The sequence below is a fragment of the Hyperolius riggenbachi genome, chromosome 6, assembly GCF_040937935.1.
Source record: "Hyperolius riggenbachi isolate aHypRig1 chromosome 6, aHypRig1.pri, whole genome shotgun sequence".
Classification (NCBI taxonomy): Eukaryota; Metazoa; Chordata; class Amphibia; order Anura; family Hyperoliidae; genus Hyperolius; species Hyperolius riggenbachi.
Genome location: NC_090651.1, coordinates 278,429,216 through 278,444,873, shown reverse-complemented (window position 1 = coordinate 278,444,873; position 15,658 = coordinate 278,429,216). Strand labels below are relative to the sequence as shown.

The 15,658-nt window shown below is 42.5% G+C and overlaps 1 long non-coding RNA gene across 2 annotated transcripts in view; it reads left to right on the top strand.

Annotated features, from left to right (window-relative positions):
- Positions 1-5,306, top strand: part of LOC137522759 (uncharacterized) — a 50,279-nt gene extending 44,973 nt beyond the window's left edge. For both annotated transcript variants that reach the window (XR_011022432.1, XR_011022431.1), the window contains exon 3: positions 4,053-5,306. This is a non-coding gene — a long non-coding RNA (uncharacterized lncRNA). The remainder of the gene's footprint in view (positions 1-4,052) is intronic.
- Positions 5,307-15,658: the final 10,352 nt, after the last annotated feature.

The following is a 15,658-nucleotide window of genomic DNA, read 5'->3' as shown; positions in this document are numbered from 1 at the left end:
GGCGCGTTCGGCGGGGAGCGATGGAAACGGCGAATGCGCGCAGTGGCGGCTAATTGAAATCTACGCCCTGCCAGCCAGGAGCCCACCAAAACAGGACGTAGATTTCAATTAGCAGACGGTCCTTAAATAGTTAAAAGGGTTAAACAAAGACTAAATATGCACCATTCAACAACACAATTATGTGAATAAAACAATAAAGACATAATAAATACACTTACTTTTCTGCAGATGAAATTGCTACTGAAATTGCTATTGATTACTCACCATGTCAGGCTAAATGTCTGTAACATATTAGTGTGCATGTAAAAAAGTTCTAAAAGTCTGACAGATCTAACAGGTTTTGAACTCATCCTCATGGGGGATTTTCTGGGTTTTCTTTATTTCCAAAAGCATTTCCTTCAAGGACCACTATTGCGAAAAACTGTAAAATTTATAAATATATGTAAAAACACATATAATTAGGAACAGGGGCACCACCAGGCAGACCAAGCGGCCGCTTGGGGCCTCATGTTTTTAGGGGCCTTAAAGGCTTCGTAACTTCATTGTGATGTCACATTGCTATCTGCTCCGCACTGGGCTGGCCGCAGCATCTAATAGGCAGAGCAGGGCTACGGGAAGATGGCGTCCGAAACCCTGTACTGGAGGCTATTTATGTCTCCAGTACAGGGCATCGGGCGCCATCTTCCCGTAGCCCTGCTCTGCCTGTTAGTGTGGGAGATTGGAGGTGCAGTATCTCCGGGGGGAGCTGTGCGCCAGAGGTCGACCCGGCCGGGAGAGGAGACTTCTGCCAGGTGCGTAATTTTTTTTTTTTGCTAAAATGTTGCCCAAATTGAAATTGCGTTGTTTTCTGCTGAAATGTGGCCCAAATTGTGTTTCTTTTCTGCTGAAATGTGGTCCAAATTGCGTTTATTTTCTGCTGAAATGTGGCCCAAATTGCCTTTATTTTCTGCTGAAATGTGGCCCAAATTGTGTTTATTTTCTGCTGAAATGGGGCCCAAATTACATTTGTTTTCTGCTGAAATGTTGCCCAAATTGCGTTTGTTTTCTGCTGAAATGTGACCCAAATTGCGTTTGTTTTTTGCTGAAATATTGCCCAAATTGCATTTATTTTCTGCTGAAATTTTGCCCACATTGCGTTTTTTTTATGGTGAGATGTTGCCCAACATTGCGTTTTATTTTCTGGTGTCTGGGGTAACTGTTGCTGCATTTATTTAGTAGTCATAGTTGGCTATATTTGCTGCTTTGGGGTTATGGTTACGCTCCGCCCATACAATGTCATGGCCACACCCATTTTTGGCACGGCGTGCTTAGCCCCCCCCAACCCCCCACGCCCTTTTTTCGCCCCCCCCAGTCCCCACTCCACCCAGATGTCATGGCCACGCTCACTTTCTGCAGAATAGCCACACCCATTTTTTGCCGTGGCGCACTTCGTGCGCTGCAGGATAGGGCCACTTCCTGCAGTCCACTTGGAGCTTCAAAAACCTTAGCTGCACCCCTGATTAGGGAAGACCGATTCCAATCGCAGTGTTTGTATATTAGAATTAGGGTTAAGGATTTGAACTGGATCCTGCAGGCTCCCAGTGGCAAGGGAGGCTGTTTTTCCATGTTAAATAGTTATTTGGGTTGAAAAAAGACATATATCCACCGAGTTCAACCAGCCTGCTCCCTCACATATCTCTGCAGAGGGACCCATGATTGTTGTATGTAGGAGGCCCCGGAGGGGTACAGTTATGCCCCTGACAGTACATATCTGTTTCTGTCTTAAAATTGGGCAAGCACTTACTTAAAAAACAAACAAACATAGTTTTTCTATTAAACTTATATTTATTTTTTATAGTCTCATAGTAATAACTTTGAGCAGCTGTTTATGACTGCTTCATTTTGCATTTGGTGAGAAACAAGAAAGTTATGTAATAAAATGAAAGTCAGTCAAATTCAAAATCAAAATCAGTAGCTGCTGATCATTTAGCAAATAGCTTGTTATCAGTAGTGTTGGGCGAACACCTGGATGTTCAGGCCGAACAGGCCGAACATGGGCCAGATGTTTGGCATGTTTGGCCCGAACCCCGAACTCAATGCTAGTCAATGGGGACCCGAACATGCCACAATACGGCCCCCCTATGGGGTCGCAGGCATAAGGGGGGAGCATGCCCCGATCGCGGGGGGGGGGGTCGGAAATTCCCCCCACCCCCTCCGCTAGCGCTCCCCCCTCTGCCCGCTTCCCCATAAATAAGTGACGCGTACCCTCGTATGCGTCATCACGTAGAGGACGTGAGGTCAGAGGAAGGGCGGAAGTACCACAAGGGTACTACTGCTGAACCGCCCGCTGCCCGGCCTCAACGCGTCCTACTCGGACTCCTCCTCCTCACTCACACCACTGCCAGGCCAGCCAGCCACTGCAGCAGCCACCACCGGTACTATTTAACTTAACGCAAACTTTTTTATGGGGAAGCGGGCAGAGGGGGGAGCGCTAGCGGAGGGGGTGGGGGGAATTTCTGACCCCCCCGCGATCGGGGCATGCTCCCCCCTTATGCCTGCGACCCCATAGGGGGGCCGTATTCGGCCGAACAGGGCCCTGTTCGGCCGAACAGGGGCCCTGTTCGCCTGGGCATTAAGCAGTTCGGGCGAACCCGAACTAAAAGGCCGAACACCATCAGGTGTTCGGCCGAACTCGAACATCACCCGAACAGGGTGATGTTCTGCAGAACCCGAACAGTGGCGAACACTGTTCGCCCAACACTAGTTATCAGTGTTGCTTGCAAATTTTCACCAAAGTCAATTTCGCATCAAAAATGCTATTTTCAATTTTGAATAAAATATTTGCGAAAATACATTGTTTTTTTTTACAATATGTTTAAAGAAAATTAATTATTTTTGCCAATGAGAATTTTCACACAGGAATTGTTTATTTTAGCACGAAAATTCCTGAAAAAGACGAAAAGTCACAAACTTATTATTGAATGATTTCCGATGGCATTTTCGCTCGAAAGTCAAATTTTACATTATTTTTGCAAACATAAATGCAAAAAGAATATCGGCATCTTCGCCCATCACTGCTTGTTATATAAACAGGAACCAGAAGCTGTATTTGGCTAAATTGTATTCCCTTCCTGTGGAAATCTGCAAGTTAGGAGAACTTTTGCTAATCACTATTTTTGACTAGGGATGAAAAAAAAAATCTCCTGATTTTCTGATCATCCACACGCAGGATACACAAATTGACATTAGCAAATTAAAGTATATAGCAGCTGATCAATTTAACCAACAGCTGATTTGCTCAGAGACCAGACCCAACGTCCTCGTCTTTAATGGATCTAATGAACGTGATTGTATATTGTTTTAATGATCAGTTTGTGTGACATAAGGGAGATTCCACTGCAGTGCCATCTTTGGGTGGAATCAAATATCACAGCCTTATTAACCACATAAAGGCTCTTCATGAGAATTTTTTATTTTTTTTTTTATTTGCCATGGCAAAGGCTTTCAGTTACTGATGACTACTGTGAAATTAGAACGCTTTCTTTTTTCCTTTTTACTGCACATAAAGCAAGGCTCAGTCAGCTGCAGCCACTGCCAGCTTGTATTGTTGAGCTTTGAGTAATCTGCTCTTATTATTATATTCATCAAGCTCAGTTGGCCATCCAAACACACAAGTGGTTCCCCAGTGACACCCATTCTTTGTTTCATACCAAATTATCATCTGCAAACCTCTTAATACCTTCCAAAATATATAGGTAATGTTCCATTTGTGTCTGACAGCCTTTCTAAAGCAAGCATCTGAAGTTTTCGTAGGTAAGACCACTTCAAAACCAAGCGGGAAGAGGGCAAATATTGAATTAATTGTTGCCCTCTCTTAACCTTTAAATAGTCAGCTGCTGAGTTGGAAGAATAGCTGAAAGTCAGCTGTGAAAATTGGTAATTAGCAAACATCGTCTGTGACTATAATATATGATGATAATGATGGTGATGACAATTATGGTCCAGTAAGAGTGAGAGTGCAGTACTCCCGAGAGCAATATCACTGTGTAATGATAGCTTTTATTCTATTTCAGATGTTGCCGCCTGCAAAAGATACACCTCCTGAGAACAAGTCGGTTCAGAAAATACATCAGTTTGCAGACTTTGCACGATTCATACTTTACACTCTACATTTACAATTTTCACTCCCCTCCAAAGTAGAATCCATTGAATTTGGCTCAATTAAGTGGGATGTTCTGTTGTATGGAGCCAAGCAGTTCATTTTGGTAATGCAGAAACCAATACTTATTGACTATCCCATGTTAATTGCGGCTAATGGGTATTAGGGACAGGGAGGTTGTTTCAGTAAGTGGTGCAACTAATAAGAAGAATGGCACTAGTGTTCAGGAAGTGTTCAGGAAGTGTTCAGCTAGTGGAGGAAGTGCTTAGCAAATAATCAGTAAGTGGCACCAGGCTAATAAGTGGAGCTGCTAAAGTGCTTGGGAAGCATTTGGCTAGCAGTGGATGCACTCAGGAAGCAACTGGTTAGTGAGTGATGGGTGGCAGTAGGATGACAGGAGGTTCAGTTTGACATGGGGTGTGTTTGGCAAGTGAATGGTTAGGCATATTGGTACATAGGTTAGTGATAAGGTCGCCATTAATGATATGATTCTTCGGACAATAATTTCTCAAATTCAATCATAATTAATATTGATCATTTGAGCCCATCAACAGAAGTATAGCTGCTATCCAATTTGATCAGATTAATAGAATTGACCTGAAAAACAGATCAATTTGTTCGATATTATGATCAAACAGAGAATCGATCGTCCGAAGAATAGTATAGTTAATGTCACCTTTAGGCCTATCAGTATGATGGCTAGTGTTAGAGATTAGAGTAGAGGGAACTGAGGGAAGAGCACAAGATGGGGAAGCGAGAATGATGTAAGAAAGCATGCGTGAAATAGGGGCGCAAGGAAAAATGGGCGTGAGGTAAAGCCGATATATGTGTAAATGATAAATACTATCCTGAATTGGGCACCAAATAAAAATGAAAAAATATTTACAGTAGTGATCACGAAAGTAAAACATTGGAAAACGTTACCGATATTTTACTAAAGCTAAACCTAACCCCCTTCCTGACGCCTAACCTTAAGACCCCTTTCCTGATGCCTAACCTTAAACCTCACTTCTTCCTGACACCATAAAGTCATAAAACCCCCCTTCCTGCCGCCTAACCTTAACCCCCCCCTTCTTGACGCCTAACCTTAAAATCCCCCTTCCTGATGCTTATCCTTAAAACCCACCTACCAGATGCCTAACCAACACCGCACCCCCCCCTTTCCCTACCCCCTCTGCAAATAACATAAATTCAAAAAAGATTAATTTTAAAAATATTGTTTTCAAAAATGCTATTATTTTCAAAAATGATATCTTTCAAAAATTATTAATTTCAAAATTTACTTAACAATATAATTCAAAAACGAAAGATTTTGGTTGGACGGACCCAGCACCTGCTATTTATTAGGCACTTAAATTTCTGCTTTTGGTGCCCAATACCCAATATTTGCAATAGCATTTATGGCGGCATCCAAACAGCTGCTGGCACCCAAATTTCCTGCTTCTGTATGAAGAGCTTGTGTTGTAACAGTCAGTAACCATATATGATGATATACATTGAGCATCCTTGTATTATCTCATTTCCTACCCATGTATGTGCAATGAGAAAATAATTCCGCTTTCCATTGATTCTATTAAATCTGAGCGCTTGCTATAGCTGATGTGTTTACTCAATTTGTTGTCTTGTGTTTGTACCACTTGGACAGATAACATAAACTGTTTAGAGTACGGTATAGCCAGTATTACAATGTAGTGTTTAGCAAACATCATTACTTTTGCTCTGTTGGCTGTTTGCCTGATCAGCTGGTAGAGGGGATTTAGTGATTTTCTCTTGTAATCCACCAGATCAAGACCACATCGCTAGCAGAACAAATTTTTCAGAAGGTTATTTCTCCACTTTTATTATGGAACAGTAAAGTAACCTTAGCAGGGGAGCCTCTAATCACTGTCTTTAAATATTGCCAGAATGTAGGACTACTTAACCCAAGCAGACAACCAAATGAAAAACAAAAAAAAGTGTCCACTAAAAGTAATGCGGGAATATTTATGAACTGAAAAAGGATCTAAAGGTCTGTTTTACTAGTTTGCTGAATGGATTATTTTGGCAAATAAGAGAATTTGTGTAAACATGACCTTGGTGCTGGAAAGTAAACCCAATTTTGCTCCCTCTCCCCCAAGCCCTAAATTAAAACGCCTGACTTCAACTCCTGGCCAAAGCCCAACTCTTGCCTATCCCTGCTGTGGTGCATGTTACAAATCCTTACCATCATAAATGAATAGCATGTTGCCATAAAAGTATACATCAGGGTTGCTCATAAACTACGCCAGCGCGAATCTACGCGTCGTAGTCCGCAACTAGGAATCGTAGTTCATAGACGAAGTTTAAAAACATTGCATATGTATTTCCGCGTAGTCGTAATACTGCTATTAGAAGCTTTGCCCACTACGCGTAGTTGACGTATGTATTGCAAAGTCAACTACGCGTGCGGTAACTGCGTCTATACGGATCATTGCGCATGCGCAGAAATTATTATTGCCCTTCTATACGTATACAATTCCGCATTGGAAGGTGGAATGTGCGCATATATTAGATCACCCATGCGCATATTTAGCGCATTATTGTGGAAATGTTTCCGCAAAAAGGGCATAAGCGTCCGCATACACTATGCTTCGCACTACATGAAGCTTAGTATTTTAACGTGTAGTCTACCAAATGCAAACGTAGCGAAGCTTCTGATTTCAAAACCGTAGTTTGCGAAGCGTAATTGCGTAGAACTACGCGTAGTTCCAACGTAGCGAAGGTGGCTGACTACGACCATCCCTGGTATACATGAGGTGACATGATAAGATAGACATATGTTTGTATAGTGGCCTCTCAAACACAGTATCGACCACCACTACTATGATTTCTTGAGTGCAAAAGTACCTTTAATGAGTGATCAGGGCAAAAATGACAATAAAAACCTTTAAAAACAGGCCTCCGAAAACAGAGCGCTCCAACAACCGCTTACACACTGATCTATTTACACACAAACACTCATGTAAACTGGTACCGGTATCAACCTAGCTGGCATTCCAGGGTCTAACTTTAGTGGGTCACCAGGGAAATGCAGGGTGTAATATTACACTTGTCAGTGTCAGTTCACTTAGTGGGAACTAAGTGGAATAATCTCACCCATCCATTGGGTCGGAATCACCAGCATCAAGCACAGGGATTCTCCACATAAGAGTCGGCGCTGCCTTCAAGCATCAAGTCTCTACACGTTTGTCAGCAAGTGTCCTAAACGAATGGTCTTCAGCTCTGGAGGGTCTTGCATGCGAACATACACTGGCATTGTCAGAGAAGTTCCCCCGCTTGCACTTGCAAGATTAGACTTAGCCACTTACTGTTTGAGCCTGGTGCCAGAACTCTATGCTCCTTCATATAGCCATGAGCCGACACGGTACAGAACACTCCAAGATCAGAGGACTTAGCCTTGCCCACTGACGCGTTTCATTGACTCCCTTGCAGACTTCTTCAGTGTTTGTACAGTGCCAAGCACACAAATAACTATGATGATTTTTAAAAATGTTCTGCCTGACAGAGATCAGGTATGCAGGTAACAGTGTCTGGGTCGGTACCGTGTCGGTACCTGGTCTGACTATAGCGTAACCCTTACTGATAATAAATTACAACCATAAAACACTTTCCTGGTAGTAAATATCTTCTGAGAGAAGAAAAAAAAAGATAAAAAGGGTAAACAGTTCATAGATTTTGTCCCTGGCATACTTCAATTAATGTGTCACTAAGCAGACACAATAAAACAGATTTAAATATAAGGTAAAACCGTGGGATATCTAAAAAAAGATCGTTTTTTCAGCATATGATATCGCTAAAGCATAAGGGATGAATGGGTGTATTGTTTTCCCTGTTAAGCGGCACTTCAGAGCACTGCTTGGTCATGGACTCCTGTCTTCCCTCCTCTCCTCTCCATTGAGCAGTACACACTGTTTGGCTATAGGCAACCAGCATGTCTGTACAATCGTTAGTATGACAGTAATTGTGCGTGTGTATAAAGCTTAATCCTAATAATCCTCACCATAACTTTCACTGCTTAGTTAAATCCTAACTTGTCTCTGCATCAATTGCTTATCCGAACCTAATCCAGTATTTTAACCTAATCCTAATTAAGTTATCTCTGTCCAGAGCCTAAAGGTGCGTACACACGCACTACTGCCACCACCGACGGGTCTGTCAGACCCTCTGACGGACCCGTCAGCGGATTGTTCAGAAACAGCCTTATCAGCCTGCCGACAGCGCGTACGCACGTGCTACTGTCAGCTGAACGTCTGCCCAGCGGGAGGGTCTGACGGACCCGTCATTGGCGGCAGTAGTGCGTGCGTACGCACCTTAACCTAAAACTGACCAACTGACCTAAAGTTTAGCATTAGACTCCCATAGTCCCAACCTTTCCTTATCTTCCTAACCCTTAATAGGGGCATTTCTTACCAGGATTCACGACAGAGAGTCTTAGTAATTGTTTGAGACACAGCCAAGCAGGACACTGAATATAATATTTCCGTGAATGAGAAAGCAGGTGGTTGACAAACAACACTTGGCCTGATGACGGTTTCACACTATATAGTGCTTCTTCCAAGACCAATAACACCAGTAATTGTTTTAAGTGCATCTTAGCACCCAGATGACCAGCTGTGTAATTAGCTGCTTCACAGGAATCCATAGTGAACATCTGTGTCCTATATTGCTGAACTCAGCTTGACTTGTACAATCCATTCAAGGCTTTTAGCATACAAACTATATTAGGACAAATCTTATTGAGAGCTGGCAAAAGGTAACAATTTCATAGGTCAAATACAACAAATATTTCAAAATGCCAATGGGTTGGCAGACCAAATCCATATTGAAGGCATGCAGTGTAAAATCACACTACAAGGTTAGGTCATGATGAGTAAATCATTTTAAATGGGACATTGGGTCATTTATCCTACTTAACGGATCACTATAGCGAAAAGTTGTAAAATGTAAGATATATGTGTATTTATACATATAAGATGTACATTTGTCCCGGAGCAAAATGAGCTATGAATAACTTTTGTTCTATGTTGCTGTCACTTACAGTGGGTAGTAAAAATCGGACAAAATTTGGTTTTGGACTAGTCCATCTCTTCATGGGGGATTCTCACAGTTTTCTCTATTTTCAAAAGCACTTACTGAACAGCAGTACAACCAGGGCCGGATTTCAGCAAAGTCAACATAGGCCGGTGCTTAAGGAGACTGATGGTCTGGGGCGGGTGACAAGCCATACCGCAGAATCGGCAGTGGAGCAGCTGTTGTACAGTGTCCCTGCTGCGCAGTTTTTTCCTGCCTAAGGCAATCTGTTCTTCGGCTTCGCCCCTCAGCTTCCTGTACATGACAGACTTGGCTGTCAATCACAGGCGCAGTCTGCATTATTGCGGTGTCCCTCTTCTGCCCTCGTATCCAGGAAGTTTTCCAACAGAGCCTAGAGCGCAGTTGGAACGCAGGTGTCTGACGCCACTGCCGGCTAACGTGTAGGAAGACGGAGACAGCGTTTTCCGCGTGAGCTGATCTTGTTTGCGGTCTGCAGTTGGTGATAACAGAGATCTTTGCCACGCAGCCAGAGCTGGACCTGACTATTATTTTGGAGGTGACATTTACACTTTGTACGCCGGATACAGGTACTGTTATCTATATTTTCAACATAACGGTGGATTATTACCGGTTGTGTGGGACTTGAGGAATTCAACCTTTTAAAGCACCGGGTTCTCCAGCTTGTTACTTTTGACTTCCATGTTAGGGCTTGAGAGCTGGCCCTGAGTTTTAACCCAGGCTGCTTACTTATTCCCGGTCGTTTGGGACTTGTGGAATTCAACCTTTTAAAGCGCCGGGTTCTCCAGCTTGTTACTATTGACTACCATATTAGCAAGTTGACTTGTCTGGAGTGCCATATAATCCAAAATGGCAGCAGCTGTGCAGTTTGTAGCCCACCCCGCTGTCACTCACAAAAGTTAAGTCTGTCCTCTACTACTCCCTCTATCGAAATGCAGAGACGTAGAGCCTGTCTTAAGGCCAGGTGAGCTCAAAAGATGCCAAACCACCATCACGAGCCTGGGCAGCAGGTGTGTGTGTGTGTGTGTGTGGGGGGGGGGGGGGGGTATAATATTGTGTATGGGTTTGCCCACAATGTGTTGGATGGCGGTTGTTGACTGTTGGCCTAGGGTGGTAAAAAGTACAAATCCGGGCCCTGAGTACAACTGCCAAAATAGTGTGCAGCAAGTAGGGAGGTCAACATCTTTTGTAGATCCTTTCCACTGAGTACTTTTGTAAAGAATAAAGGAGATACTGAGAATAACCATGAGGAACTTGATAAGTGCAAAACCTGTCAGATCTGTCGGAAATTTACTGATTACTATAATTGCCAGCAACATAGCAGACAAATAATTTATAGCTCATTTTACTCTGTGAGAAATGTACTTCTTATACAAATGTTTACATGTATTTATTTTCTTTCTGATGAACGTGGTCCTTTAAGCAAGCCTTTACTTAAAGCACACTTCAAATAACAGTGACATTATCTGCATCTTAAAAATAAATGGCAGGCTACTGCAATACGTTTCTTCTGTTACTTTTACCACAGTTGGTTTCTGTTGTTGTTATTTATATCCTGCATAGAGTCGCCACCTTGCTGGGGATATTAAATAAACCTATGGAGTGCATCTAGGTGTATCAATAAGACAAGGGATCAATGAAGGCAATAATATTGCTGCTCACCATGTGAGTTGGCTAATGAACTGTATGGATTCAAGCAGCATGAGGGCATGTATCATACATGTAATCAGGATCACCAGAAAACAACTGATGGAGGAACATAAAAGCTGCAGGCCATCTTTGATGGAATGCAGAGAGCCAGAACCATGGATTCTCACAAGGCTGCAGGTGAATATTGAAATGTGTCAGTTTGCCGAGCAACAAGGTGGCAAATGGAATAATATTGTTTTCCAAATCAGAAGGGTTAACAATATGTTCCCCTTATTGATAACCATACACAGAAATTGAGAGTGTAGTTAAGATGAGATCTATCAACAAACGAAGAATTCACAGAATTGTTAAAACTCTTGTTCTATTTGTATTTGAGCCAGTCAAAAGAAGGGGAGAGGGCTGGTGCACACCAGAGCGGTTCATGAGCGTTTTTAAAAACGCTTGGGGATAGAAAACCACTTGGCTAATGTATTTCAATGAGCTGGTGCACAACAGAGCAGTTAGTTTTTTCCACAAACGCAAACTCGGGGGCTGCAGCATTTTTTAGATTTCTGAGGCGTTTCTGTCTCAATGCAGAGTATAGGAAAGTGGAAAAACGCTCCGAAAACTGCTAGATCAGAGCGGTTTTCCAGGCATTTTTGTTACAGAAGCTGTTCAGTAACAGCTTTACTGTAACAATATATGAAATCTGCTACACAAAAATGCTCCAAAAAACGCTAGGCATGTTTAGAAAACCTCTCTAAACATGCCTAGAATCGCTCTGAAAATCTACTTCAAAAACCTCTAGCGTTAGCAGATCTGCTAGAGTTTTTTGGTGTGCACTGGTCCTTAAAGAGAACCTGAGCCAAAGCTTGGGTTTGGAAACAAATACCTACCTAAGGAGAGAGAAGCCTCTGGATCCTAATGAGGCTTTCATTGGCCTCCTTCAGCATCTTTCGGTCCTCGGCCTCCTGTTGATTGGGGCCGCGCTTCTATGCTGGCATGAGTGTGGTTGTGCTGCAGCAAAGCAAGCATGGCCACACCTGCACAGTAGCAAGGATCTGCTCGTGCACAAACGGGTCTGGTTTACTGCCCAGTTTGTGTGCTTGAAGATGAGCGTGGCATGGATCAGATTACCGACAATCCCTCATCAGTAATCTTTGTCATGTCCATGCTCGGTGATGGGAGACCAGGGGAGGCCGAGGGAAGCCTCATTAGGATCCAGAAGCTTTCCTCTCCTTAAAGTGAACCTCCGGACTAAAAATCTACTCAGCAGAACTGAAAAGGCTTGGTGTTTCTTTAACAGTTCCACAGCATCACAACTTTGTTTTCCTTACCAAAGCATCATTTTTACCTGCATTTTTAGCTAAGCTCCACCCTTCTAAGAAAACTACCCGGATTTTTTTCTCTGATGCTGTGCAAAGCATGATGGGATTTCCTATGTTGTTATTCACATTGCCTAGCAACTGGGAGGGGTGATAAGCACACAGGACAGTTGGAACTGTGTCTCATGCTCCCTGTCACCTCCTTTTAACCAAAAAGATGGCTGCCCTTATGAAATCAAATATTTGCCTTTTCTTTTAAAACAGGGTGGGTAAGAGATTATATTACCTATCTATTTTAATTAACATAAGTAATGTTACTTAATGACAGTATGTTTGTTTAGGCTGAAGTTCCTCTTTAAGTAAATATTTGACTTTGTACCCGAGCTTCTGCTCCTGCCTCTGCTCGGGTATACTTAAAGGACCTCGGTCGCATAAATATTAAAATTTTAAATACATGTAAACATACACAAATAAGAAATACGTTTCTTCCAGAGTTCAATGAGTCATAAATTACTTTTCTCCTATGCTCCTGTCACTTACAGTAAGCAGTAAAAATCTGACATTACCGACAGATATGGACTAGCTCATCTTCTCATGGGGGGTTCTCAAGGTTTTCTTTATTTTTAAAAGCACTTAGTGAATGGCAGTTGCTCTGACCAACTGCCAAAAAAGTGTGCTGTGAGCAGGGAGGCTGGCCAGCATCTTTGTACAAATCCTTTTCAGGGAATGTCTCTATAAAGTATAAAGGCCATGCTAAGAATCCTCCATGAAGAGATGGACTAACCCAAAACCTGTCAGAAATGTCAGATTTCTACTACCTACTGTAAGTGACAGCAACATAGGAGAAAAGTAATATATGGCTCATTTTACTCTGGAAGAAACATACTTCTTATTTGTGTGTGTTTTAAACTTTAACATTTTCGCAACAGTTCCTTTTTAAGTGTTGGGTAGAATAAGTTTCTAGACGCTGCTTTGTTTGTACAGCCTCACCAATCCTTGTCTGCCTTTGTAAAAACAGGAAGCATAAAAACTGCTTAGCTCTTCACATCAGCCCAGGAGGTAAACTTACAAGAGAATGTATATCAAGGTGTTCTACATGTTGTCCTGTTTGCAATTTTTTTTTCTTGTTTGAGATATATATTATTATTTTTTTATTTAAGTATTTCTATAGCGTCGACATTTTACAGAGTATATTGTCTTGTCACTTAACTGTCCCTCAGAGGAGCTCACAATCTAATCCCTACCATAGTCATATGTCTATGTATGCACTGCGTAGTGTATGTATCGTAGTCTAGGGCCAATTTTAGGGGGAAGCCAATTAACTTATCTTTATGTCTTTGCATTGTGTGTGTGAGGAAACCGGAGTGCCTGGAGGAGACCTACACAGAGGCAGGGAGAACATACAAACTGCCCTCTGCCTATACATTACAGCACACCTGAAGTGAGAGGGTAATGGAGGCGGACATATTTATTTCCTTTTAAACCATACCTGTTGCTGAGTCCTGCTGATCTCTTTGGCTACAGTAGTATCCGAATCACACACCTGAAACAAGCATGGCTAATCCAGTCAGACTTCAGTCAAAAAACATCTGATCTGCGTGATTGTTCCGGGTCTATGGATAAAGGTGTTAGAGGCAGAGAATCGGTAAGACAGCCAAGCAATTTGTTTTGTTTACATGGAAAGAAATATGTCACTTTCCATATTCCTCTCACTTCAGATTTCCTTCTAAGAAAATATTCCCGTAATTGCAAAGACCAATATGATTGAATTGGCTATTTAATAGTATATGAAATAAAAAGAATTGCCTCATAATGGAACTGCAGTTCTGATGTTTAGTCTTGGATAAATTAGATGGGAAGAGTGATTTCCTAATTCCTAGTAAACTCTTGGTCACCCATAACTAGTAATTGCACACTTACCAGACAACTGCAGCATGCTGGGCATAACCATGGCTACTCCAAGGGCCCCGATGCCATCGCTTCCTCTGCACCCCCCTATTGCTACGCCACTGGGGCTACCTATGATGAAATCTGAAAACTTTCCATACTTCCTGGAATGATTCTGTTGCCATAATGACCAGGATCCTCATCTATGGTATATAATAATTTTCCATTAGAGCCACCCAATTGATTTATTCATGTAGACCAGTTACAATCAATAATGGGAAAATAAAATACGCCCTAGTGAAAATTCAATGTCTAAGTTCCCGCTGAGCAACCCTATTGGCCCATTTCTTTAAACTGATAGCCGTGCTTGACTGAAAAATTCACAAAAGCACCAGTGAGGCTATTTTATTTAAATTTGTATTTATTTGTCCCCCCTATAGTCCACTTTTGACAAACTGCAACTGCATGATCGCTAGTTCTTGCATTGCACATGACTATTGCACATTTATTTGAAGCCACCACTGTCGAATCATGATAGATCAGCAGGGGTGACAAAGACATGGTATTCTTCTCTTCCTGTTAGAAATTCTTTCCCACGTGGTTATTCTTCTGTTTTCTAGGTGGTTTCCCAGTTGTCACTCCATTTCTGGTAGCATTATACTTACTATATGCATTTATTTGCAATGGTGTGTCCTACCAGGGGCGTAACAATAGGGGTTGCAGAGGTTGTGACAGCATCGGGGCCCTCGGGCCAGAGGGGCCCTGAAGGGCCCTCCCTTAACTACAGTATTAGCTCTCTATTGGTCCTGTGCTCATAATAATCACTTCTATAGATACTTTGAAGAGTGGTAATCATTAACAAACTGTTCCCCATCCCCTTCTTGCACCTCTGACACTGTAGTTGCCATTGGCAGGTTTTGGTGTGCCGTATCAATTGTTATGTATAGAGTGCTGGGGGGGGGTCCCATTGTAAAACTTGCATCGGGGCCCACAGCTCCTTAGCTACCTGATGGCCCTGCTTACACGCTATATCCCTCCAGCTGACGCGTTTCTGCGGTCCCGGCCACCTTTATCAAAGCTTAATAGACGTATACCAGTGTCTCAGCAAATCCCGGATATATTGTCTTTTCTGGGCACATGTCTGATCACATGTCTTTCCCATAATGCACTCCAGTCTTAAAGAGACAGTAGTCCTTTCTCTTCCTCAATCCCTTTGCATTAATTCCATAGTTCTTTGTTTATGGAGGTAACTTAAACACCACTCAAAACGTGGTTTTGACACCATGCATAGGGGCGTGAGGCCAGGTTATCACACATGTTGTAAGTTCAATTCCCCCCCCTCCCCCCCCTGCTTGTACTTTGTCCCATCTCTGGTTTATATATTACACACACTAATTTATGCATGAGATGGAACAAAGTATAAGCGGGGGGGAATTGAACTTACAACATGTGTGATAACCTGGCCTCATGCCCCTATGCATGGTGTCAAAACCACGTTTTGAATGGTGTTTAAGTTACCTCCATAAACAAAGAACTATGGAACTAATGCAAAGGGATTGAGGAAGAGAAAGGACTACTGTCTCTTTAAGACTGGAGTGCATTATGGGAAAGC